Genomic DNA, 26,241 nt, shown 5'->3' with positions numbered 1-26,241 from the left:
AAAGCATATGAGCGACTAGGAACTCATGGAAAGAGCTGCCTGCCTCCGTATCTACATGGGTACTAAGGGCCTGAACTGGAGGCAAGTTCACACGTTGAGTTTCCTTTTAGTGCTAGAGCTTGTCAGGCTGACCACACCGCAGTCACGGAAGCACCTGGTTTAGACAGCAAATTCATTTTCTCCCCAGAAGCGTTCCTACGGGGTTTACAGGCGTATCAAGTGCAGGGGATGTCAGGCAGCTTCAAGGCAGCATGAATGCAGCCTTCAAAATGGGAAAGCAAGGCTAGTTCCAGCAGGCCCCCTTTTCCATGGGCACACTCAGCATACCCCACTGTGGTTTCTAACAAGTCCAAAGAGACGCAGGTTACCCGGTGTGTCTTTCCCTGAATCAGCTTCTCGAAGTAGAGTGTTCTGCATCAAGCGAACTGCCTCAACCAAGGAACGCCGTAGCTGCTCCCCTGGGCCTGTGGCTATTCAAAAGCCTGCAGTGCCACAGGAAGAACAGGACTGAAAGTGCAGTCAGAACGCAAGCCGACTTCCTCTAGGAGGCACGGTGATTTCAGGCAGGAGGTCCTAGATGGAATGCGAAGCCGAGGGTTACTCTGAGTGCGGCTCAGACTAAGGCAACGCCCAAGGCTTCTACGCCATGTGGGACTGGCCAGAACGGTGTTTGTGAACGTGCCCGAGGGCTGAGGAAATTAAGACGCTTCAAAAGAGAGTGCAGTGCGTTTCCCTATGCTCGGCATGCACAGAGGGGCTCTAAAGGGCTACGGGACTGGATGTTGCTCAGCAGACCCAGGTGCGCCTGGGGGTACTCAGTGTTCCTGCCGGCAACAGGGTGCCCACGCTAGCCTCCTAGGTGTCCAGAGAACTGTGCTGCCGTTAAAGGCACGCAGAGCACAGGCCACCGGCTCATGGGAACTGCTGCACGCCTCCGCTTCTGCACGGCAAATCAGGGCCTTACTTCCAGGCATGTGTTTCTGCTGGGTGTGCCGTCAGCGACACCGCATGGCAAGATGCTGACTTTCTCCTCGAGCAGAGTGACTCCAGGTACGAGGGCCTCGAAGCATTCAAAGCAGAGTGTTATCACATGGCAGCTCACACGAGGGCCATGACAAAGTCTTCCTGAGCACTTGGCACTCGGCAGCAATGTTGTCCTGAGGCCGGTCGAGGTCTCTGGAAATGTCGCTCTCCTCAAGGAACGTACAGTGTGTTGCCCGTCTCTAGGCACGCACAGAGGGCCTCCAAGGGATCAACAAATGGGACTCCTCGAAGTTTCGCAGCCGGCGCACAGGGCTCTGGAGGTACTCAGTGAACTTGGAGGGGAAATGATGCATACACGAGAGGACTCGGAGTCCTCAGAAGTGGTTCTTCCTTTATAATAAAGCATATGAGCGACTAGGAACTCATGGAAAGAGCTGCCTGCCTCCGTATCTACATGGGTACTAAGGGCCTGAACTGGAGGCAAGTTCACACGTTGAGTTTCCTTTTAGTGCTAGAGCTTGTCAGGCTGACCACACCGCAGTCACGGAAGCACCTGGTTTAGACAGCAAATTCATTTTCTCCCCAGAAGCGTTCCTACGGGGTTTACAGGCGTATCAAGTGCAGGGGATGTCAGGCAGCTTCAAGGCAGCATGAATGCAGCCTTCAAAATGGGAAAGCAAGGCTAGTTCCAGCAGGCCCCCTTTTCCATGGGCACACTCAGCATACCCCACTGTGGTTTCTAACAAGTCCAAAGAGACGCAGGTTACCCGGTGTGTCTTTCCCTGAATCAGCTTCTCGAAGTAGAGTGTTCTGCATCAAGCGAACTGCCTCAACCAAGGAACGCCGTAGCTGCTCCCCTGGGCCTGTGGCTATTCAAAAGCCTGCAGTGCCACAGGAAGAACAGGACTGAAAGTGCAGTCAGAACGCAAGCCGACTTCCTCTAGGAGGCACGGTGATTTCAGGCAGGAGGTCCTAGATGGAATGCGAAGCCGAGGGTTACTCTGAGTGCGGCTCAGACTAAGGCAACGCCCAAGGCTTCTACGCCATGTGGGACTGGCCAGAACGGTGTTTGTGAACGTGCCCGAGGGCTGAGGAAATTAAGACGCTTCAAAAGAGAGTGCAGTGCGTTTCCCTATGCTCGGCATGCACAGAGGGGCTCTAAAGGGCTACGGGACTGGATGTTGCTCAGCAGACCCAGGTGCGCCTGGGGGTACTCAGTGTTCCTGCCGGCAACAGGGTGCCCACGCTAGCCTCCTAGGTGTCCAGAGAACTGTGCTGCCGTTAAAGGCACGCAGAGCACAGGCCACCGGCTCATGGGAACTGCTGCACGCCTCCGCTTCTGCACGGCAAATCAGGGCCTTACTTCCAGGCATGTGTTTCTGCTGGGTGTGCCGTCAGCGACACCGCATGGCAAGATGCTGACTTTCTCCTCGAGCAGAGTGACTCCAGGTACGAGGGCCTCGAAGCATTCAAAGCAGAGTGTTATCACATGGCAGCTCACACGAGGGCCATGACAAAGTCTTCCTGAGCACTTGGCACTCGGCAGCAATGTTGTCCTGAGGCCGGTCGAGGTCTCTGGAAATGTAGCTCTCCTCAAGGAACGTACAGTGTGTTGCCCGTCTCTAGGCACGCACAGAGGGCCTCCAAGGGATCAACAAATGGGACTCCTCGAAGTTTCGCAGCCGGCGCACAGGGCTCTGGAGGTACTCAGTGAACTTGGAGGGGAAATGATGCATACACGAGAGGACTCGGAGTCCTCAGAAGTGGTTCTTCCTTTATAATAAAGCATATGAGCGACTAGGAACTCATGGAAAGAGCTGCCTGCCTCCGTATCTACATGGGTACTAAGGGCCTGAACTGGAGGCAAGTTCACACGTTGAGTTTCCTTTTAGTGCTAGAGCTTGTCAGGCTGACCACACCGCAGTCACGGAAGCACCTGGTTTAGACAGCAAATTCATTTTCTCCCCAGAAGCGTTCCTACGGGGTTTACAGGCGTATCAAGTGCAGGGGATGTCAGGCAGCTTCAAGGCAGCATGAATGCAGCCTTCAAAATGGGAAAGCAAGGCTAGTTCCAGCAGGCCCCCTTTTCCATGGGCACACTCAGCATACCCCACTGTGGTTTCTAACAAGTCCAAAGAGACGCAGGTTACCCGGTGTGTCTTTCCCTGAATCAGCTTCTCGAAGTAGAGTGTTCTGCATCAAGCGAACTGCCTCAACCAAGGAACGCCGTAGCTGCTCCCCTGGGCCTGTGGCTATTCAAAAGCCTGCAGTGCCACAGGAAGAACAGGACTGAAAGTGCAGTCAGAACGCAAGCCGACTTCCTCTAGGAGGCACGGTGATTTCAGGCAGGAGGTCCTAGATGGAATGCGAAGCCGAGGGTTACTCTGAGTGCGGCTCAGACTAAGGCAACGCCCAAGGCTTCTACGCCATGTGGGACTGGCCAGAACGGTGTTTGTGAACGTGCCCGAGGGCTGAGGAAATTAAGACGCTTCAAAAGAGAGTGCAGTGCGTTTCCCTATGCTCGGCATGCACAGAGGGGCTCTAAAGGGCTACGGGACTGGATGTTGCTCAGCAGACCCAGGTGCGCCTGGGGGTACTCAGTGTTCCTGCCGGCAACAGGGTGCCCACGCTAGCCTCCTAGGTGTCCAGAGAACTGTGCTGCCGTTAAAGGCACGCAGAGCACAGGCCACCGGCTCATGGGAACTGCTGCACGCCTCCGCTTCTGCACGGCAAATCAGGGCCTTACTTCCAGGCATGTGTTTCTGCTGGGTGTGCCGTCAGCGACACCGCATGGCAAGATGCTGACTTTCTCCTCGAGCAGAGTGACTCCAGGTACGAGGGCCTCGAAGCATTCAAAGCAGAGTGTTATCACATGGCAGCTCACACGAGGGCCATGACAAAGTCTTCCTGAGCACTTGGCACTCGGCAGCAATGTTGTCCTGAGGCCGGTCGAGGTCTCTGGAAATGTCGCTCTCCTCAAGGAACGTACAGTGTGTTGCCCGTCTCTAGGCACGCACAGAGGGCCTCCAAGGGATCAACAAATGGGACTCCTCGAAGTTTCGCAGCCAGCGCACAGGGCTCTGGAGGTACTCAGTGAACTTGGAGGGGAAATGATGCATACACGAGAGGACTCGGAGTCCTCAGAAGTGGTTCTTCCTTTATAATAAAGCATATGAGCGACTAGGAACTCATGGAAAGAGCTGCCTGCCTCCGTATCTACATGGGTACTAAGGGCCTGAACTGGAGGCAAGTTCACACGTTGAGTTTCCTTTTAGTGCTAGAGCTTGTCAGGCTGACCACACCGCAGTCACGGAAGCACCTGGTTTAGACAGCAAATTCATTTTCTCCCCAGAAGCGTTCCTACGGGGTTTACAGGCGTATCAAGTGCAGGGGATGTCAGGCAGCTTCAAGGCAGCATGAATGCAGCCTTCAAAATGGGAAAGCAAGGCTAGTTCCAGCAGGCCCCCTTTTCCATGGGCACACTCAGCATACCCCACTGTGGTTTCTAACAAGTCCAAAGAGACGCAGGTTACCCTGTGTGTCTTTCCCTGAATCAGCTTCTCGAAGTAGAGTGTTCTGCATCAAGCGAACTGCCTCAACCAAGGAACGCCGTAGCTGCTCCCCTGGGCCTGTGGCTATTCAAAAGCCTGCAGTGCCACAGGAAGAACAGGACTGAAAGTGCAGTCAGAACGCAAGCCGACTTCCTCTAGGAGGCACGGTGATTTCAGGCAGGAGGTCCTAGATGGATGCGAAGCCGAGGGTTACTCTGAGTGCGGCTCAGACTAAGGCAACGCCCAAGGCTTCTACGCCATGTGGGACTGGCCAGAACGGTGTTTGTGAACGTGCCCGAGGGCTGAGGAAATTAAGACGCTTCAAAAGAGAGTGCAGTGCGTTTCCCTATGCTCGGCATGCACAGAGGGGCTCTAAAGGGCTACGGGACTGGATGTTGCTCAGCAGACCCAGGTGCGCCTGGGGGTACTCAGTGTTCCTGCCGGCAACAGGGTGCCCACGCTAGCCTCCTAGGTGTCCAGAGAACTGTGCTGCCGTTAAAGGCACGCAGAGCACAGGCCACCGGCTCATGGGAACTGCTGCACGCCTCCGCTTCTGCACGGCAAATCAGGGCCTTACTTCCAGGCATGTGTTTCTGCTGGGTGTGCCGTCAGCGACACCGCATGGCAAGATGCTGACTTTCTCCTCGAGCAGAGTGACTCCAGGTACGAGGGCCTCGAAGCATTCAAAGCAGAGTGTTATCACATGGCAGCTCACACGAGGGCCATGACAAAGTCTTCCTGAGCACTTGGCACTCGGCAGCAATGTTGTCCTGAGGCCGGTCGAGGTCTCTGGAAATGTAGCTCTCCTCAAGGAACGTACAGTGTGTTGCCCGTCTCTAGGCACGCACAGAGGGCCTCCAAGGGATCAACAAATGGGACTCCTCGAAGTTTCGCAGCCGGCGCACAGGGCTCTGGAGGTACTCAGTGAACTTGGAGGGGAAATGATGCATACACGAGAGGACTCGGAGTCCTCAGAAGTGGTTCTTCCTTTATAATAAAGCATATGAGCGACTAGGAACTCATGGAAAGAGCTGCCTGCCTCCGTATCTACATGGGTACTAAGGGCCTGAACTGGAGGCAAGTTCACACGTTGAGTTTCCTTTTAGTGCTAGAGCTTGTCAGGCTGACCACACCGCAGTCACGGAAGCACCTGGTTTAGACAGCAAATTCATTTTCTCCCCAGAAGCGTTCCTACGGGGTTTACAGGCGTATCAAGTGCAGGGGATGTCAGGCAGCTTCAAGGCAGCATGAATGCAGCCTTCAAAATGGGAAAGCAAGGCTAGTTCCAGCAGGCCCCCTTTTCCATGGGCACACTCAGCATACCCCACTGTGGTTTCTAACAAGTCCAAAGAGACGCAGGTTACCCGGTGTGTCTTTCCCTGAATCAGCTTCTCGAAGTAGAGTGTTCTGCATCAAGTGAACTGCCTCAACCAAGGAACGCCGTAGCTGCTCCCCTGGGCCTGTGGCTATTCAAAAGCCTGCAGTGCCACAGGAAGAACAGGACTGAAAGTGCAGTCAGAACGCAAGCCGACTTCCTCTAGGAGGCACGGTGATTTCAGGCAGGAGGTCCTAGATGGAATGCGAAGCCGAGGGTTACTCTGAGTGCGGCTCAGACTAAGGCAACGCCCAAGGCTTCTACGCCATGTGGGACTGGCCAGAACGGTGTTTGTGAACGTGCCCGAGGGCTGAGGAAATTAAGACGCTTCAAAAGAGAGTGCAGTGCGTTTCCCTATGCTCGGCATGCACAGAGGGGCTCTAAAGGGCTACGGGACTGGATGTTGCTCAGCAGACCCAGGTGCGCCTGGGGGTACTCAGTGTTCCTGCCGGCAACAGGGTGCCCACGCTAGCCTCCTAGGTGTCCAGAGAACTGTGCTGCCGTTAAAGGCACGCAGAGCACAGGCCACCGGCTCATGGGAACTGCTGCACGCCTCCGCTTCTGCACGGCAAATCAGGGCCTTACTTCCAGGCATGTGTTTCTGCTGGGTGTGCCGTCAGCGACACCGCATGGCAAGATGCTGACTTTCTCCTCGAGCAGAGTGACTCCAGGTACGAGGGCCTCGAAGCATTCAAAGCAGAGTGTTATCACATGGCAGCTCACACGAGGGCCATGACAAAGTCTTCCTGAGCACTTGGCACTCGGCAGCAATGTTGTCCTGAGGCCGGTCGAGGTCTCTGGAAATGTCGCTCTCCTCAAGGAACGTACAGTGTGTTGCCCGTCTCTAGGCACGCACAGAGGGCCTCCAAGGGATCAACAAATGGGACTCCTCGAAGTTTCGCAGCCGGCGCACAGGGCTCTGGAGGTACTCAGTGAACTTGGAGGGGAAATGATGCATACACGAGAGGACTCGGAGTCCTCAGAAGTGGTTCTTCCTTTATAATAAAGCATATGAGCGACTAGGAACTCATGGAAAGAGCTGCCTGCCTCCGTATCTACATGGGTACTAAGGGCCTGAACTGGAGGCAAGTTCACACGTTGAGTTTCCTTTTAGTGCTAGAGCTTGTCAGGCTGACCACACCGCAGTCACGGAAGCACCTGGTTTAGACAGCAAATTCATTTTCTCCCCAGAAGCGTTCCTACGGGGTTTACAGGCGTATCAAGTGCAGGGGATGTCAGGCAGCTTCAAGGCAGCATGAATGCAGCCTTCAAAATGGGAAAGCAAGGCTAGTTCCAGCAGGCCCCCTTTTCCATGGGCACACTCAGCATACCCCACTGTGGTTTCTAACAAGTCCAAAGAGACGCAGGTTACCCTGTGTGTCTTTCCCTGAATCAGCTTCTCGAAGTAGAGTGTTCTGCATCAGGCGAACTGCCTCAACCAAGGAACGCCGTAGCTGCTCCCCTGGGCCTGTGGCTATTCAAAAGCCTGCAGTGCCACAGGAAGAACAGGACTGAAAGTGCAGTCAGAACGCAAGCCGACTTCCTCTAGGAGGCACGGTGATTTCAGGCAGGAGGTCCTAGATGGAATGCGAAGCCGAGGGTTACTCTGAGTGCGGCTCAGACTAAGGCAACGCCCAAGGCTTCTACGCCATGTGGGACTGGCCAGAACGGTGTTTGTGAACGTGCCCGAGGGCTGAGGAAATTAAGACGCTTCAAAAGAGAGTGCAGTGCGTTTCCCTATGCTCGGCATGCACAGAGGGGCTCTAAAGGGCTACGGGACTGGATGTTGCTCAGCAGACCCAGGTGCGCCTGGGGGTACTCAGTGTTCCTGCCGGCAACAGGGTGCCCACGCTAGCCTCCTAGGTGTCCAGAGAACTGTGCTGCCGTTAAAGGCACGCAGAGCACAGGCCACCGGCTCATGGGAACTGCTGCACGCCTCCGCTTCTGCACGGCAAATCAGGGCCTTACTTCCAGGCATGTGTTTCTGCTGGGTGTGCCGTCAGCGACACCGCATGGCAAGATGCTGACTTTCTCCTCGAGCAGAGTGACTCCAGGTACGAGGGCCTCGAAGCATTCAAAGCAGAGTGTTATCACATGGCAGCTCACACGAGGGCCATGACAAAGTCTTCCTGAGCACTTGGCACTCGGCAGCAATGTTGTCCTGAGGCCGGTCGAGGTCTCTGGAAATGTAGCTCTCCTCAAGGAACGTACAGTGTGTTGCCCGTCTCTAGGCACGCACAGAGGGCCTCCAAGGGATCAACAAATGGGACTCCTCGAAGTTTCGCAGCCGGCGCACAGGGCTCTGGAGGTACTCAGTGAACTTGGAGGGGAAATGATGCATACACGAGAGGACTCGGAGTCCTCAGAAGTGGTTCTTCCTTTATAATAAAGCATATGAGCGACTAGGAACTCATGGAAAGAGCTGCATGCCTCCGTATCTACATGGGTACTAAGGGCCTGAACTGGAGGCAAGTTCACACGTTGAGTTTCCTTTTAGTGCTAGAGCTTGTCAGGCTGACCACACCGCAGTCACGGAAGCACCTGGTTTAGACAGCAAATTCATTTTCTCCCCAGAAGCGTTCCTACGGGGTTTACAGGCGTATCAAGTGCAGGGGATGTCAGGCAGCTTCAAGGCAGCATGAATGCAGCCTTCAAAATGGGAAAGCAAGGCTAGTTCCAGCAGGCCCCCTTTTCCATGGGCACACTCAGCATACCCCACTGTGGTTTCTAACAAGTCCAAAGAGACGCAGGTTACCCGGTGTGTCTTTCCCTGAATCAGCTTCTCGAAGTAGAGTGTTCTGCATCAAGCGAACTGCCTCAACCAAGGAACGCCGTAGCTGCTCCCCTGGGCCTGTGGCTATTCAAAAGCCTGCAGTGCCACAGGAAGAACAGGACTGAAAGTGCAGTCAGAACGCAAGCCGACTTCCTCTAGGAGGCACGGTGATTTCAGGCAGGAGGTCCTAGATGGAATGCGAAGCCGAGGGTTACTCTGAGTGCGGCTCAGACTAAGGCAACGCCCAAGGCTTCTACGCCATGTGGGACTGGCCAGAACGGTGTTTGTGAACGTGCCCGAGGGCTGAGGAAATTAAGACGCTTCAAAAGAGAGTGCAGTGCGTTTCCCTATGCTCGGCATGCACAGAGGGGCTCTAAAGGGCTACGGGACTGGATGTTGCTCAGCAGACCCAGGTGCGCCTGGGGGTACTCAGTGTTCCTGCCGGCAACAGGGTGCCCACGCTAGCCTCCTAGGTGTCCAGAGAACTGTGCTGCCGTTAAAGGCACGCAGAGCACAGGCCACCGGCTCATGGGAACTGCTGCACGCCTCCGCTTCTGCACGGCAAATCAGGGCCTTACTTCCAGGCATGTGTTTCTGCTGGGTGTGCCGTCAGCGACACCGCATGGCAAGATGCTGACTTTCTCCTCGAGCAGAGTGACTCCAGGTACGAGGGCCTCGAAGCATTCAAAGCAGAGTGTTATCACATGGCAGCTCACACGAGGGCCATGACAAAGTCTTCCTGAGCACTTGGCACTCGGCAGCAATGTTGTCCTGAGGCCGGTCGAGGTCTCTGGAAATGTCGCTCTCCTCAAGGAACGTACAGTGTGTTGCCCGTCTCTAGGCACGCACAGAGGGCCTCCAAGGGATCAACAAATGGGACTCCTCGAAGTTTCGCAGCCGGCGCACAGGGCTCTGGAGGTACTCAGTGAACTTGGAGGGGAAATGATGCATACACGAGAGGACTCGGAGTCCTCAGAAGTGGTTCTTCCTTTATAATAAAGCATATGAGCGACTAGGAACTCATGGAAAGAGCTGCCTGCCTCCGTATCTACATGGGTACTAAGGGCCTGAACTGGAGGCAAGTTCACACGTTGAGTTTCCTTTTAGTGCTAGAGCTTGTCAGGCTGACCACACCGCAGTCACGGAAGCACCTGGTTTAGACAGCAAATTCATTTTCTCCCCAGAAGCGTTCCTACGGGGTTTACAGGCGTATCAAGTGCAGGGGATGTCAGGCAGCTTCAAGGCAGCATGAATGCAGCCTTCAAAATGGGAAAGCAAGGCTAGTTCCAGCAGGCCCCCTTTTCCATGGGCACACTCAGCATACCCCACTGTGGTTTCTAACAAGTCCAAAGAGACGCAGGTTACCCTGTGTGTCTTTCCCTGAATCAGCTTCTCGAAGTAGAGTGTTCTGCATCAAGCGAACTGCCTCAACCAAGGAACGCCGTAGCTGCTCCCCTGGGCCTGTGGCTATTCAAAAGCCTGCAGTGCCACAGGAAGAACAGGACTGAAAGTGCAGTCAGAACGCAAGCCGACTTCCTCTAGGAGGCACGGTGATTTCAGGCAGGAGGTCCTAGATGGAATGCGAAGCCGAGGGTTACTCTGAGTGCGGCTCAGACTAAGGCAACGCCCAAGGCTTCTACGCCATGTGGGACTGGCCAGAACGGTGTTTGTGAACGTGCCCGAGGGCTGAGGAAATTAAGACGCTTCAAAAGAGAGTGCAGTGCGTTTCCCTATGCTCGGCATGCACAGAGGGGCTCTAAAGGGCTACGGGACTGGATGTTGCTCAGCAGACCCAGGTGCGCCTGGGGGTACTCAGTGTTCCTGCCGGCAACAGGGTGCCCACGCTAGCCTCCTAGGTGTCCAGAGAACTGTGCTGCCGTTAAAGGCACGCAGAGCACAGGCCACCGGCTCATGGGAACTGCTGCACGCCTCCGCTTCTGCACGGCAAATCAGGGCCTTACTTCCAGGCATGTGTTTCTGCTGGGTGTGCCGTCAGCGACACCGCATGGCAAGATGCTGACTTTCTCCTCGAGCAGAGTGACTCCAGGTACGAGGGCCTCGAAGCATTCAAAGCAGAGTGTTATCACATGGCAGCTCACACGAGGGCCATGACAAAGTCTTCCTGAGCACTTGGCACTCGGCAGCAATGTTGTCCTGAGGCCGGTCGAGGTCTCTGGAAATGTAGCTCTCCTCAAGGAACGTACAGTGTGTTGCCCGTCTCTAGGCACGCACAGAGGGCCTCCAAGGGATCAACAAATGGGACTCCTCGAAGTTTCGCAGCCGGCGCACAGGGCTCTGGAGGTACTCAGTGAACTTGGAGGGGAAATGATGCATACACGAGAGGACTCGGAGTCCTCAGAAGTGGTTCTTCCTTTATAATAAAGCATATGAGCGACTAGGAACTCATGGAAAGAGCTGCATGCCTCCGTATCTACATGGGTACTAAGGGCCTGAACTGGAGGCAAGTTCACACGTTGAGTTTCCTTTTAGTGCTAGAGCTTGTCAGGCTGACCACACCGCAGTCACGGAAGCACCTGGTTTAGACAGCAAATTCATTTTCTCCCCAGAAGCGTTCCTACGGGGTTTACAGGCGTATCAAGTGCAGGGGATGTCAGGCAGCTTCAAGGCAGCATGAATGCAGCCTTCAAAATGGGAAAGCAAGGCTAGTTCCAGCAGGCCCCCTTTTCCATGGGCACACTCAGCATACCCCACTGTGGTTTCTAACAAGTCCAAAGAGACGCAGGTTACCCGGTGTGTCTTTCCCTGAATCAGCTTCTCGAAGTAGAGTGTTCTGCATCAAGCGAACTGCCTCAACCAAGGAACGCCGTAGCTGCTCCCCTGGGCCTGTGGCTATTCAAAAGCCTGCAGTGCCACAGGAAGAACAGGACTGAAAGTGCAGTCAGAACGCAAGCCGACTTCCTCTAGGAGGCACGGTGATTTCAGGCAGGAGGTCCTAGATGGAATGCGAAGCCGAGGGTTACTCTGAGTGCGGCTCAGACTAAGGCAACGCCCAAGGCTTCTACGCCATGTGGGACTGGCCAGAACGGTGTTTGTGAACGTGCCCGAGGGCTGAGGAAATTAAGACGCTTCAAAAGAGAGTGCAGTGCGTTTCCCTATGCTCGGCATGCACAGAGGGGCTCTAAAGGGCTACGGGACTGGATGTTGCTCAGCAGACCCAGGTGCGCCTGGGGGTACTCAGTGTTCCTGCCGGCAACAGGGTGCCCACGCTAGCCTCCTAGGTGTCCAGAGAACTGTGCTGCCGTTAAAGGCACGCAGAGCACAGGCCACCGGCTCATGGGAACTGCTGCACGCCTCCGCTTCTGCACGGCAAATCAGGGCCTTACTTCCAGGCATGTGTTTCTGCTGGGTGTGCCGTCAGCGACACCGCATGGCAAGATGCTGACTTTCTCCTCGAGCAGAGTGACTCCAGGTACGAGGGCCTCGAAGCATTCAAAGCAGAGTGTTATCACATGGCAGCTCACACGAGGGCCATGACAAAGTCTTCCTGAGCACTTGGCACTCGGCAGCAATGTTGTCCTGAGGCCGGTCGAGGTCTCTGGAAATGTCGCTCTCCTCAAGGAACGTACAGTGTGTTGCCCGTCTCTAGGCACGCACAGAGGGCCTCCAAGGGATCAACAAATGGGACTCCTCGAAGTTTCGCAGCCGGCGCACAGGGCTCTGGAGGTACTCAGTGAACTTGGAGGGGAAATGATGCATACACGAGAGGACTCGGAGTCCTCAGAAGTGGTTCTTCCTTTATAATAAAGCATATGAGCGACTAGGAACTCATGGAAAGAGCTGCCTGCCTCCGTATCTACATGGGTACTAAGGGCCTGAACTGGAGGCAAGTTCACACGTTGAGTTTCCTTTTAGTGCTAGAGCTTGTCAGGCTGACCACACCGCAGTCACGGAAGCACCTGGTTTAGACAGCAAATTCATTTTCTCCCCAGAAGCGTTCCTACGGGGTTTACAGGCGTATCAAGTGCAGGGGATGTCAGGCAGCTTCAAGGCAGCATGAATGCAGCCTTCAAAATGGGAAAGCAAGGCTAGTTCCAGCAGGCCCCCTTTTCCATGGGCACACTCAGCATACCCCACTGTGGTTTCTAACAAGTCCAAAGAGACGCAGGTTACCCTGTGTGTCTTTCCCTGAATCAGCTTCTCGAAGTAGAGTGTTCTGCATCAAGCGAACTGCCTCAACCAAGGAACGCCGTAGCTGCTCCCCTGGGCCTGTGGCTATTCAAAAGCCTGCAGTGCCACAGGAAGAACAGGACTGAAAGTGCAGTCAGAACGCAAGCCGACTTCCTCTAGGAGGCACGGTGATTTCAGGCAGGAGGTCCTAGATGGATGCGAAGCCGAGGGTTACTCTGAGTGCGGCTCAGACTAAGGCAACGCCCAAGGCTTCTACGCCATGTGGGACTGGCCAGAACGGTGTTTGTGAACGTGCCCGAGGGCTGAGGAAATTAAGACGCTTCAAAAGAGAGTGCAGTGCGTTTCCCTATGCTCGGCATGCACAGAGGGGCTCTAAAGGGCTACGGGACTGGATGTTGCTCAGCAGACCCAGGTGCGCCTGGGGGTACTCAGTGTTCCTGCCGGCAACAGGGTGCCCACGCTAGCCTCCTAGGTGTCCAGAGAACTGTGCTGCCGTTAAAGGCACGCAGAGCACAGGCCACCGGCTCATGGGAACTGCTGCACGCCTCCGCTTCTGCACGGCAAATCAGGGCCTTACTTCCAGGCATGTGTTTCTGCTGGGTGTGCCGTCAGCGACACCGCATGGCAAGATGCTGACTTTCTCCTCGAGCAGAGTGACTCCAGGTACGAGGGCCTCGAAGCATTCAAAGCAGAGTGTTATCACATGGCAGCTCACACGAGGGCCATGACAAAGTCTTCCTGAGCACTTGGCACTCGGCAGCAATGTTGTCCTGAGGCCGGTCGAGGTCTCTGGAAATGTCGCTCTCCTCAAGGAACGTACAGTGTGTTGCCCGTCTCTAGGCACGCACAGAGGGCCTCCAAGGGATCAACAAATGGGACTCCTCGAAGTTTCGCAGCCGGCGCACAGGGCTCTGGAGGTACTCAGTGAACTTGGAGGGGAAATGATGCATACACGAGAGGACTCGGAGTCCTCAGAAGTGGTTCTTCCTTTATAATAAAGCATATGAGCGACTAGGAACTCATGGAAAGAGCTGCCTGCCTCCGTATCTACATGGGTACTAAGGGCCTGAACTGGAGGCAAGTTCACACGTTGAGTTTCCTTTTAGTGCTAGAGCTTGTCAGGCTGACCACACCGCAGTCACGGAAGCACCTGGTTTAGACAGCAAATTCATTTTCTCCCCAGAAGCGTTCCTACGGGGTTTACAGGCGTATCAAGTGCAGGGGATGTCAGGCAGCTTCAAGGCAGCATGAATGCAGCCTTCAAAATGGGAAAGCAAGGCTAGTTCCAGCAGGCCCCCTTTTCCATGGGCACACTCAGCATACCCCACTGTGGTTTCTAACAAGTCCAAAGAGACGCAGGTTACCCGGTGTGTCTTTCCCTGAATCAGCTTCTCGAAGTAGAGTGTTCTGCATCAAGTGAACTGCCTCAACCAAGGAACGCCGTAGCTGCTCCCCTGGGCCTGTGGCTATTCAAAAGCCTGCAGTGCCACAGGAAGAACAGGACTGAAAGTGCAGTCAGAACGCAAGCCGACTTCCTCTAGGAGGCACGGTGATTTCAGGCAGGAGGTCCTAGATGGAATGCGAAGCCGAGGGTTACTCTGAGTGCGGCTCAGACTAAGGCAACGCCCAAGGCTTCTACGCCATGTGGGACTGGCCAGAACGGTGTTTGTGAACGTGCCCGAGGGCTGAGGAAATTAAGACGCTTCAAAAGAGAGTGCAGTGCGTTTCCCTATGCTCGGCATGCACAGAGGGGCTCTAAAGGGCTACGGGACTGGATGTTGCTCAGCAGACCCAGGTGCGCCTGGGGGTACTCAGTGTTCCTGCCGGCAACAGGGTGCCCACGCTAGCCTCCTAGGTGTCCAGAGAACTGTGCTGCCGTTAAAGGCACGCAGAGCACAGGCCACCGGCTCATGGGAACTGCTGCACGCCTCCGCTTCTGCACGGCAAATCAGGGCCTTACTTCCAGGCATGTGTTTCTGCTGGGTGTGCCGTCAGCGACACCGCATGGCAAGATGCTGACTTTCTCCTCGAGCAGAGTGACTCCAGGTACGAGGGCCTCGAAGCATTCAAAGCAGAGTGTTATCACATGGCAGCTCACACGAGGGCCATGACAAAGTCTTCCTGAGCACTTGGCACTCGGCAGCAATGTTGTCCTGAGGCCGGTCGAGGTCTCTGGAAATGTCGCTCTCCTCAAGGAACGTACAGTGTGTTGCCCGTCTCTAGGCACGCACAGAGGGCCTCCAAGGGATCAACAAATGGGACTCCTCGAAGTTTCGCAGCCGGCGCACAGGGCTCTGGAGGTACTCAGTGAACTTGGAGGGGAAATGATGCATACACGAGAGGACTCGGAGTCCTCAGAAGTGGTTCTTCCTTTATAATAAAGCATATGAGCGACTAGGAACTCATGGAAAGAGCTGCCTGCCTCCGTATCTACATGGGTACTAAGGGCCTGAACTGGAGGCAAGTTCACACGTTGAGTTTCCTTTTAGTGCTAGAGCTTGTCAGGCTGACCACACCGCAGTCACGGAAGCACCTGGTTTAGACAGCAAATTCATTTTCTCCCCAGAAGCGTTCCTACGGGGTTTACAGGCGTATCAAGTGCAGGGGATGTCAGGCAGCTTCAAGGCAGCATGAATGCAGCCTTCAAAATGGGAAAGCAAGGCTAGTTCCAGCAGGCCCCCTTTTCCATGGGCACACTCAGCATACCCCACTGTGGTTTCTAACAAGTCCAAAGAGACGCAGGTTACCCTGTGTGTCTTTCCCTGAATCAGCTTCTCGAAGTAGAGTGTTCTGCATCAGGCGAACTGCCTCAACCAAGGAACGCCGTAGCTGCTCCCCTGGGCCTGTGGCTATTCAAAAGCCTGCAGTGCCACAGGAAGAACAGGACTGAAAGTGCAGTCAGAACGCAAGCCGACTTCCTCTAGGAGGCACGGTGATTTCAGGCAGGAGGTCCTAGATGGAATGCGAAGCCGAGGGTTACTCTGAGTGCGGCTCAGACTAAGGCAACGCCCAAGGCTTCTACGCCATGTGGGACTGGCCAGAACGGTGTTTGTGAACGTGCCCGAGGGCTGAGGAAATTAAGACGCTTCAAAAGAGAGTGCAGTGCGTTTCCCTATGCTCGGCATGCACAGAGGGGCTCTAAAGGGCTACGGGACTGGATGTTGCTCAGCAGACCCAGGTGCGCCTGGGGGTACTCAGTGTTCCTGCCGGCAACAGGGTGCCCACGCTAGCCTCCTAGGTGTCCAGAGAACTGTGCTGCCGTTAAAGGCACGCAGAGCACAGGCCACCGGCTCATGGGAACTGCTGCACGCCTCCGCTTCTGCACGGCAAATCAGGGCCTTACTTCCAGGCATGTGTTTCTGCTGGGTGTGCCGTCAGCGACACCGCATGGCAAGATGCTGACTTTCTCCTCGAGCAGAGTGACTCCAGGTACGAGGGCCTCGAAGCATTCAAAGCAGAGTGTTATCACATGGCAGCTCACACGAGGGCCATGACAAAGTCTTCCTGAGCACTTGGCACTCGGCAGCAATGTTGTCCTGAGGCCGGTCGAGGTCTCTGGAAATGTCGCTCTCCTCAAGGAACGTACAGTGTGTTGCCCGTCTCTAGGCACGCACAGAGGGCCTCCAAGGGATCAACAAATGGGACTCCTCGAAGTTTCGCAGCCGGCGCACAGGGCTCTGGAGGTACTCAGTGAACTTGGAGGGGAAATGATGCATACACGAGAGGACTCGGAGTCCTCAGAAGTGGTTCTTCCTTTATAATAAAGCATATGAGCGACTAGGAACTCATGGAAAGAGCTGCCTGCCTCCGTATCTACATGGGTACTAAGGGCCTGAACTGGAGGCAAGTTCACACGTTGAGTTTCCTTTTAGTGCTAGAGCTTGTCAGGCTGACCACACCGCAGTCACGGAAGCACCTGGTTTAGACAGCAAATTCATTTTCTCCCCAGAAGCGTTCCTACGGGGTTTACAGGCGTATCAAGTGCAGGGGATGTCAGGCAGCTTCAAGGCAGCATGAATGCAGCCTTCAAAATGGGAAAGCAAGGCTAGTTCCAGCAGGCCCCCTTTTCCATGGGCACACTCAGCATACCCCACTGTGGTTTCTAACAAGTCCAAAGAGACGCAGGTTACCCGGTGTGTCTTTCCCTGAATCAGCTTCTCGAAGTAGAGTGTTCTGCATCAGGCGAACTGCCTCAACCAAGGAACGCCGTAGCTGCTCCCCTGGGCCTGTGGCTATTCAAAAGCCTGCAGTGCCACAGGAAGAACAGGACTGAAAGTGCAGTCAGAACGCAAGCCGACTTCCTCTAGGAGGCACGGTGATTTCAGGCAGGAGGTCCTAGATGGAATGCGAAGCCGAGGGTTACTCTGAGTGCGGCTCAGACTAAGGCAACGCCCAAGGCTTCTACGCCATGTGGGACTGGCCAGAACGGTGTTTGTGAACGTGCCCGAGGGCTGAGGAAATTAAGACGCTTCAAAAGAGAGTGCAGTGCGTTTCCCTATGCTCGGCATGCACAGAGGGGCTCTAAAGGGCTACGGGACTGGATGTTGCTCAGCAGACCCAGGTGCGCCTGGGGGTACTCAGTGTTCCTGCCGGCAACAGGGTGCCCACGCTAGCCTCCTAGGTGTCCAGAGAACTGTGCTGCCGTTAAAGGCACGCAGAGCACAGGCCACCGGCTCATGGGAACTGCTGCACGCCTCCGCTTCTGCACGGCAAATCAGGGCCTTACTTCCAGGCATGTGTTTCTGCTGGGTGTGCCGTCAGCGACACCGCATGGCAAGATGCTGACTTTCTCCTCGAGCAGAGTGACTCCAGGTACGAGGGCCTCGAAGCATTCAAAGCAGAGTGTTATCACATGGCAGCTCACACGAGGGCCATGACAAAGTCTTCCTGAGCACTTGGCACTCGGCAGCAATGTTGTCCTGAGGCCGGTCGAGGTCTCTGGAAATGTCGCTCTCCTCAAGGAACGTACAGTGTGTTGCCCGTCTCTAGGCACGCACAGAGGGCCTCCAAGGGATCAACAAATGGGACTCCTCGAAGTTTCGCAGCCGGCGCACAGGGCTCTGGAGGTACTCAGTGAACTTGGAGGGGAAATGATGCATACACGAGAGGACTCGGAGTCCTCAGAAGTGGTTCTTCCTTTATAATAAAGCATATGAGCGACTAGGAACTCATGGAAAGAGCTGCCTGCCTCCGTATCTACATGGGTACTAAGGGCCTGAACTGGAGGCAAGTTCACACGTTGAGTTTCCTTTTAGTGCTAGAGCTTGTCAGGCTGACCACACCGCAGTCACGGAAGCACCTGGTTTAGACAGCAAATTCATTTTCTCCCCAGAAGCGTTCCTACGGGGTTTACAGGCGTATCAAGTGCAGGGGATGTCAGGCAGCTTCAAGGCAGCATGAATGCAGCCTTCAAAATGGGAAAGCAAGGCTAGTTCCAGCAGGCCCCCTTTTCCATGGGCACACTCAGCATACCCCACTGTGGTTTCTAACAAGTCCAAAGAGACGCAGGTTACCCTGTGTGTCTTTCCCTGAATCAGCTTCTCGAAGTAGAGTGTTCTGCATCAGGCGAACTGCCTCAACCAAGGAACGCCGTAGCTGCTCCCCTGGGCCTGTGGCTATTCAAAAGCCTGCAGTGCCACAGGAAGAACAGGACTGAAAGTGCAGTCAGAACGCAAGCCGACTTCCTCTAGGAGGCACGGTGATTTCAGGCAGGAGGTCCTAGATGGAATGCGAAGCCGAGGGTTACTCTGAGTGCGGCTCAGACTAAGGCAACGCCCAAGGCTTCTACGCCATGTGGGACTGGCCAGAACGGTGTTTGTGAACGTGCCCGAGGGCTGAGGAAATTAAGACGCTTCAAAAGAGAGTGCAGTGCGTTTCCCTATGCTCGGCATGCACAGAGGGGCTCTAAAGGGCTACGGGACTGGATGTTGCTCAGCAGACCCAGGTGCGCCTGGGGGTACTCAGTGTTCCTGCCGGCAACAGGGTGCCCACGCTAGCCTCCTAGGTGTCCAGAGAACTGTGCTGCCGTTAAAGGCACGCAGAGCACAGGCCACCGGCTCATGGGAACTGCTGCACGCCTCCGCTTCTGCACGGCAAATCAGGGCCTTACTTCCAGGCATGTGTTTCTGCTGGGTGTGCCGTCAGCGACACCGCATGGCAAGATGCTGACTTTCTCCTCGAGCAGAGTGACTCCAGGTACGAGGGCCTCGAAGCATTCAAAGCAGAGTGTTATCACATGGCAGCTCACACGAGGGCCATGACAAAGTCTTCCTGAGCACTTGGCACTCGGCAGCAATGTTGTCCTGAGGCCGGTCGAGGTCTCTGGAAATGTCGCTCTCCTCAAGGAACGTACAGTGTGTTGCCCGTCTCTAGGCACGCACAGAGGGCCTCCAAGGGATCAACAAATGGGACTCCTCGAAGTTTCGCAGCCGGCGCACAGGGCTCTGGAGGTACTCAGTGAACTTGGAGGGGAAATGATGCATACACGAGAGGACTCGGAGTCCTCAGAAGTGGTTCTTCCTTTATAATAAAGCATATGAGCGACTAGGAACTCATGGAAAGAGCTGCCTGCCTCCGTATCTACATGGGTACTAAGGGCCTGAACTGGAGGCAACTTCACACGTTGAGTTTCCTTTTAGTGCTAGAGCTTGTCAGGCTGACCACACCGCAGTCACGGAAGCACCTGGTTTAGACAGCAAATTCATTTTCTCCCCAGAAGCGTTCCTACAGGGTTTACAGGCGTATCAAGTGCAGGGGATGTCAGGCAGCTTCAAGGCAGCATGAATGCAGCCTTCAAAATGGGAAAGCAAGGCTAGTTCCAGCAGGCCCCCTTTTCCATGGGCACACTCAGCATACCCCACTGTGGTTTCTAACAAGTCCAAAGAGACGCAGGTTACCCGGTGTGTCTTTCCCTGAATCAGCTTCTCGAAGTAGAGTGTTCTGCATCAGGCGAACTGCCTCAACCAAGGAACGCCGTAGCTGCTCCCCTGGGCCTGTGGCTATTCAAAAGCCTGCAGTGCCACAGGAAGAACAGGACTGAAAGTGCAGTCAGAACGCAAGCCGACTTCCTCTAGGAGGCACGGTGATTTCAGGCAGGAGGTCCTAGATGGAATGCGAAGCCGAGGGTTACTCTGAGTGCGGCTCAGACTAAGGCAACGCCCAAGGCTTCTACGCCATGTGGGACTGGCCAGAACGGTGTTTGTGAACGTGCCCGAGGGCTGAGGAAATTAAGACGCTTCAAAAGAGAGTGCAGTGCGTTTCCCTATGCTCGGCATGCACAGAGGGGCTCTAAAGGGCTACGGGACTGGATGTTGCTCAGCAGACCCAGGTGCGCCTGGGGGTACTCAGTGTTCCTGCCGGCAACAGGGTGCCCACGCTAGCCTCCTAGGTGTCCAGAGAACTGTGCTGCCGTTAAAGGCACGCAGAGCACAGGCCACCGGCTCATGGGAACTGCTGCACGCCTCCGCTTCTGCACGGCAAATCAGGGCCTTACTTCCAGGCATGTGTTTCTGCTGGGTGTGCCGTCAGCGACACCGCATGGCAAGATGCTGACTTTCTCCTCGAGCAGAGTGACTCCAGGTACGAGGGCCTCGAAGCATTCAAAGCAGAGTGTTATCACATGGCAGCTCACACGAGGGCCATGACAAAGTCTTCCTGAGCACTTGGCACTCGGCAGCAATGTTGTCCTGAGGCCGGTCGAGGTCTCTGGAAATGTCGCTCTCCTCAAGGAACGTACAGTGTGTTGCCCGTCTCTAGGCACGCACAGAGGGCCTCCAAGGGATCAACAAATGGGACTCCTCGAAGTTTCGCAGCCGGCGCACAGGGCTCTGGAGGTACTCAGTGAACTTGGAGGGGAAATGATGCATACACGAGAGGACTCGGAGTCCTCAGAAGTGGTTCTTCCTTTATAATAAAGCATATGAGCGACTAGGAACTCATGGAAAGAGCTGCCTGCCTCCGTATCTACATGGGTACTAAGGGCCTGAACTGGAGGCAAGTTCACACGTTGAGTTTCCTTTTAGTGCTAGAGCTTGTCAGGCTGACCACACCGCAGTCACGGAAGCACCTGGTTTAGACAGCAAATTCATTTTCTCCCCAGAAGCGTTCCTACAGGGTTTACAGGCGTATCAAGTGCAGGGGATGTCAGGCAGCTTCAAGGCAGCATGAATGCAGCCTTCAAAATGGGAAAGCAAGGCTAGTTCCAGCAGGCCCCCTTTTCCATGGGCACACTCAGCATACCCCACTGTGGTTTCTAACAAGTCCAAAGAGACGCAGGTTACCCGGTGTGTCTTTCCCTGAATCAGCTTCTCGAAGTAGAGTGTTCTGCATCAGGCGAACTGCCTCAACCAAGGAACGCCGTAGCTGCTCCCCTGGGCCTGTGGCTATTCAAAAGCCTGCAGTGCCACAGGAAGAACAGGACTGAAAGTGCAGTCAGAACGCAAGCCGACTTCCTCTAGGAGGCACGGTGATTTCAGGCAGGAGGTCCTAGATGGAATGCGAAGCCGAGGGTTACTCTGAGTGCGGCTCAGACTAAGGCAACGCCCAAGGCTTCTACGCCATGTGGGACTGGCCAGAACGGTGTTTGTGAACGTGCCCGAGGGCTGAGGAAATTAAGACGCTTCAAAAGAGAGTGCAGTGCGTTTCCCTATGCTCGGCATGCACAGAGGGGCTCTAAAGGGCTACGGGACTGGATGTTGCTCAGCAGACCCAGGTGCGCCTGGGGGTACTCAGTGTTCCTGCCGGCAACAGGGTGCCCACGCTAGCCTCCTAGGTGTCCAGAGAACTGTGCTGCCGTTAAAGGCACGCAGAGCACAGGCCACCGGCTCATGGGAACTGCTGCACGCCTCCGCTTCTGCACGGCAAATCAGGGCCTTACTTCCAGGCATGTGTTTCTGCTGGGTGTGCCGTCAGCGACACCGCATGGCAAGATGCTGACTTTCTCCTCGAGCAGAGTGACTCCAGGTACGAGGGCCTCGAAGCATTCAAAGCAGAGTGTTATCACATGGCAGCTCACACGAGGGCCATGACAAAGTCTTCCTGAGCACTTGGCACTCGGCAGCAATGTTGTCCTGAGGCCGGTCGAGGTCTCTGGAAATGTCGCTCTCCTCAAGGAACGTACAGTGTGTTGCCCGTCTCTAGGCACGCACAGAGGGCCTCCAAGGGATCAACAAATGGGACTCCTCGAAGTTTCGCAGCCGGCGCACAGGGCTCTGGAGGTACTCAGTGAACTTGGAGGGGAAATGATGCATACACGAGAGGACTCGGAGTCCTCAGAAGTGGTTCTTCCTTTATAATAAAGCATATGAGCGACTAGGAACTCATGGAAAGAGCTGCCTGCCTCCGTATCTACATGGGTACTAAGGGCCTGAACTGGAGGCAAGTTCACACGTTGAGTTTCCTTTTAGTGCTAGAGCTTGTCAGGCTGACCACACCGCAGTCACGGAAGCACCTGGTTTAGACAGCAAATTCATTTTCTCCCCAGAAGCGTTCCTACAGGGTTTACAGGCGTATCAAGTGCAGGGGATGTCAGGCAGCTTCAAGGCAGCATGAATGCAGCCTTCAAAATGGGAAAGCAAGGCTAGTTCCAGCAGGCCCCCTTTTCCATGGGCACACTCAGCATACCCCACTGTGGTTTCTAACAAGTCCAAAGAGACGCAGGTTACCCGGTGTGTCTTTCCCTGAATCAGCTTCTCGAAGTAGAGTGTTCTGCATCAGGCGAACTGCCTCAACCAAGGAACGCCGTAGCTGCTCCCCTGGGCCTGTGGCTATTCAAAAGCCTGCAGTGCCACAGGAAGAACAGGACTGAAAGTGCAGTCAGAACGCAAGCCGACTTCCTCTAGGAGGCACGGTGATTTCAGGCAGGAGGTCCTAGATGGAATGCGAAGCCGAGGGTTACTCTGAGTGCGGCTCAGACTAAGGCAACGCCCAAGGCTTCTACGCCATGTGGGACTGGCCAGAACGGTGTTTGTGAACGTGCCCGAGGGCTGAGGAAATTAAGACGCTTCAAAAGAGAGTGCAGTGCGTTTCCCTATGCTCGGCATGCACAGAGGGGCTCTAAAGGGCTACGGGACTGGATGTTGCTCAGCAGACCCAGGTGCGCCTGGGGGTACTCAGTGTTCCTGCCGGCAACAGGGTGCCCACGCTAGCCTCCTAGGTGTCCAGAGAACTGTGCTGCCGTTAAAGGCACGCAGAGCACAGGCCACCGGCTCATGGGAACTGCTGCACGCCTCCGCTTCTGCACGGCAAATCAGGGCCTTACTTCCAGGCATGTGTTTCTGCTGGGTGTGCCGTCAGCGACACCGCATGGCAAGATGCTGACTTTCTCCTCGAGCAGAGTGACTCCAGGTACGAGGGCCTCGAAGCATTCAAAGCAGAGTGTTATCACATGGCAGCTCACACGAGGGCCATGACAAAGTCTTCCTGAGCACTTGGCACTCGGCAGCAATGTTGTCCTGAGGCCGGTCGAGGTCTCTGGAAATGTCGCTCTCCTCAAGGAACGTACAGTGTGTTGCCCGTCTCTAGGCACGCACAGAGGGCCTCCAAGGGATCAACAAATGGGACTCCTCGAAGTTTCGCAGCCGGCGCACAGGGCTCTGGAGGTACTCAGTGAACTTGGAGGGGAAATGATGCATACACGAGAGGACTCGGAGTCCTCAGAAGTGGTTCTTCCTTTATAATAAAGCATATGAGCGACTAGGAACTCATGGAAAGAGCTGCCTGCCTCCGTATCTACATGGGTACTAAGGGCCTGAACTGGAGGCAAGTTCACACGTTGAGTTTCCTTTTAGTGCTAGAGCTTGTCAGGCTGACCACACCGCAGTCACGGAAGCACCTGGTTTAGACAGCAAATTCATTTTCTCCCCAGAAGCGTTCCTACGGGGTTTACAGGCGTATCAAGTGCAGGGGATGTCAGGCAGCTTCAAGGCAGCATGAATGCAGCCTTCAAAATGGGAAAGCAAGGCTAGTTCCAGCAGGCCCCCTTTTCCATGGGCACACTCAGCATACCCCACTGTGGTTTCTAACAAGTCCAAAGAGACGCAGGTTACCCGGTGTGTCTTTCCCTGAATCAGCTTCTCGAAGTAGAGTGTTCTGCATCAGGCGAACTGCCTCAACCAAGGAACGCCGTAGCTGCTCCCCTGGGCCTGTGGCTATTCAAAAGCCTGCAGTGCCACAGGAAGAACAGGACTGAAAGTGCAGTCAGAACGCAAGCCGACTTCCTCTAGGAGGCACGGTGATTTCAGGCAGGAGGTCCTAGATGGAATGCGAAGCCGAGGGTTACTCTGAGTGCGGCTCAGACTAAGGCAACGCCCAAGGCTTCTACGCCATGTGGGACTGGCCAGAACGGTGTTTGTGAACGTGCCCGAGGGCTGAGGAAATTAAGACGCTTCAAAAGAGAGTGCAGTGCGTTTCCCTATGCTCGGCATGCACAGAGGGGCTCTAAAGGGCTACGGGACTGGATGTTGCTCAGCAGACCCAGGTGCGCCTGGGGGTACTCAGTGTTCCTGCCGGCAACAGGGTGCCCACGCTAGCCTCCTAGGTGTCCAGAGAACTGTGCTGCCGTTAAAGGCACGCAGAGCACAGGCCACCGGCTCATGGGAACTGCTGCACGCCTCCGCTTCTGCACGGCAAATCAGGGCCTTACTTCCAGGCATGTGTTTCTGCTGGGTGTGCCGTCAGCGACACCGCATGGCAAGATGCTGACTTTCTCCTCGAGCAGAGTGACTCCAGGTACGAGGGCCTCGAAGCATTCAAAGCAGAGTGTTATCACATGGCAGCTCACACGAGGGCCATGACAAAGTCTTCCTGAGCACTTGGCACTCGGCAGCAATGTTGTCCTGAGGCCGGTCGAGGTCTCTGGAAATGTCGCTCTCCTCAAGGAACGTACAGTGTGTTGCCCGTCTCTAGGCACGCACAGAGGGCCTCCAAGGGATCAACAAATGGGACTCCTCGAAGTTTCGCAGCCGGCGCACAGGGCTCTGGAGGTACTCAGTGAACTTGGAGGGGAAATGATGCATACACGAGAGGACTCGGAGTCCTCAGAAGTGGTTCTTCCTTTATAATAAAGCATATGAGCGACTAGGAACTCATGGAAAGAGCTGCCTGCCTCCGTATCTACATGGGTACTAAGGGCCTGAACTGGAGGCAAGTTCACACGTTGAGTTTCCTTTTAGTGCTAGAGCTTGTCAGGCTGACCACACCGCAGTCACGGAAGCACCTGGTTTAGACAGCAAATTCATTTTCTCCCCAGAAGCGTTCCTACAGGGTTTACAGGCGTATCAAGTGCAGGGGATGTCAGGCAGCTTCAAGGCAGCATGAATGCAGCCTTCAAAATGGGAAAGCAAGGCTAGTTCCAGCAGGCCCCCTTTTCCATGGGCACACTCAGCATACCCCACTGTGGTTTCTAACAAGTCCAAAGAGACGCAGGTTACCCGGTGTGTCTTTCCCTGAATCAGCTTCTCGAAGTAGAGTGTTCTGCATCAAGCGAACTGCCTCAACCAAGGAACGCCGTAGCTGCTCCCCTGGGCCTGTGGCTATTCAAAAGCCTGCAGTGCCACAGGAAGAACAGGACTGAAAGTGCAGTCAGAACGCAAGCCGACTTCCTCTAGGAGGCACGGTGATTTCAGGCAGGAGGTCCTAGATGGAATGCGAAGCCGAGGGTTACTCTGAGTGCGGCTCAGACTAAGGCAACGCCCAAGGCTTCTACGCCATGTGGGACTGGCCAGAACGGTGTTTGTGAACGTGCCCGAGGGCTGAGGAAATTAAGACGCTTCAAAAGAGAGTGCAGTGCGTTTCCCTATGCTCGGCATGCACAGAGGGGCTCTAAAGGGCTACGGGACTGGATGTTGCTCAGCAGACCCAGGTGCGCCTGGGGGTACTCAGTGTTCCTGCCGGCAACAGGGTGCGCACGCTAGCCTCCTAGGTGTCCAGAGAACTGTGCTGCCGTTAAAGGCACGCAGAGCACAGGCCACCGGCTCATGGGAACTGCTGCACGCCTCCGCTTCTGCACGGCAAATCAGGGCCTTACTTCCAGGCATGTGTTTCTGCTGGGTGTGCCGTCAGCGACACCGCATGGCAAGATGCTGACTTTCTCCTCGAGCAGAGTGACTCCAGGTACGAGGGCCTCGAAGCATTCAAAGCAGAGTGTTATCACATGGCAGCTCACACGAGGGCCATGACAAAGTCTTCCTGAGCACTTGGCACTCGGCAGCAATGTTGTCCTGAGGCCGGTCGAGGTCTCTGGAAATGTCGCTCTCCTCAAGGAACGTACAGTGTGTTGCCCGTCTCTAGGCACGCACAGAGGGCCTCCAAGGGATCAACAAATGGGACTCCTCGAAGTTTCGCAGCCGGCGCACAGGGCTCTGGAGGTACTCAGTGAACTTGGAGGGGAACTGATGCATACACGAGAGGAC

The sequence above is a fragment of the Orcinus orca genome, chromosome 19, assembly GCF_937001465.1.
Source record: "Orcinus orca chromosome 19, mOrcOrc1.1, whole genome shotgun sequence".
NCBI lineage: Eukaryota > Metazoa > Chordata > Mammalia > Artiodactyla > Delphinidae > Orcinus > Orcinus orca.
This window is presented reverse-complemented; position numbering follows the sequence as displayed.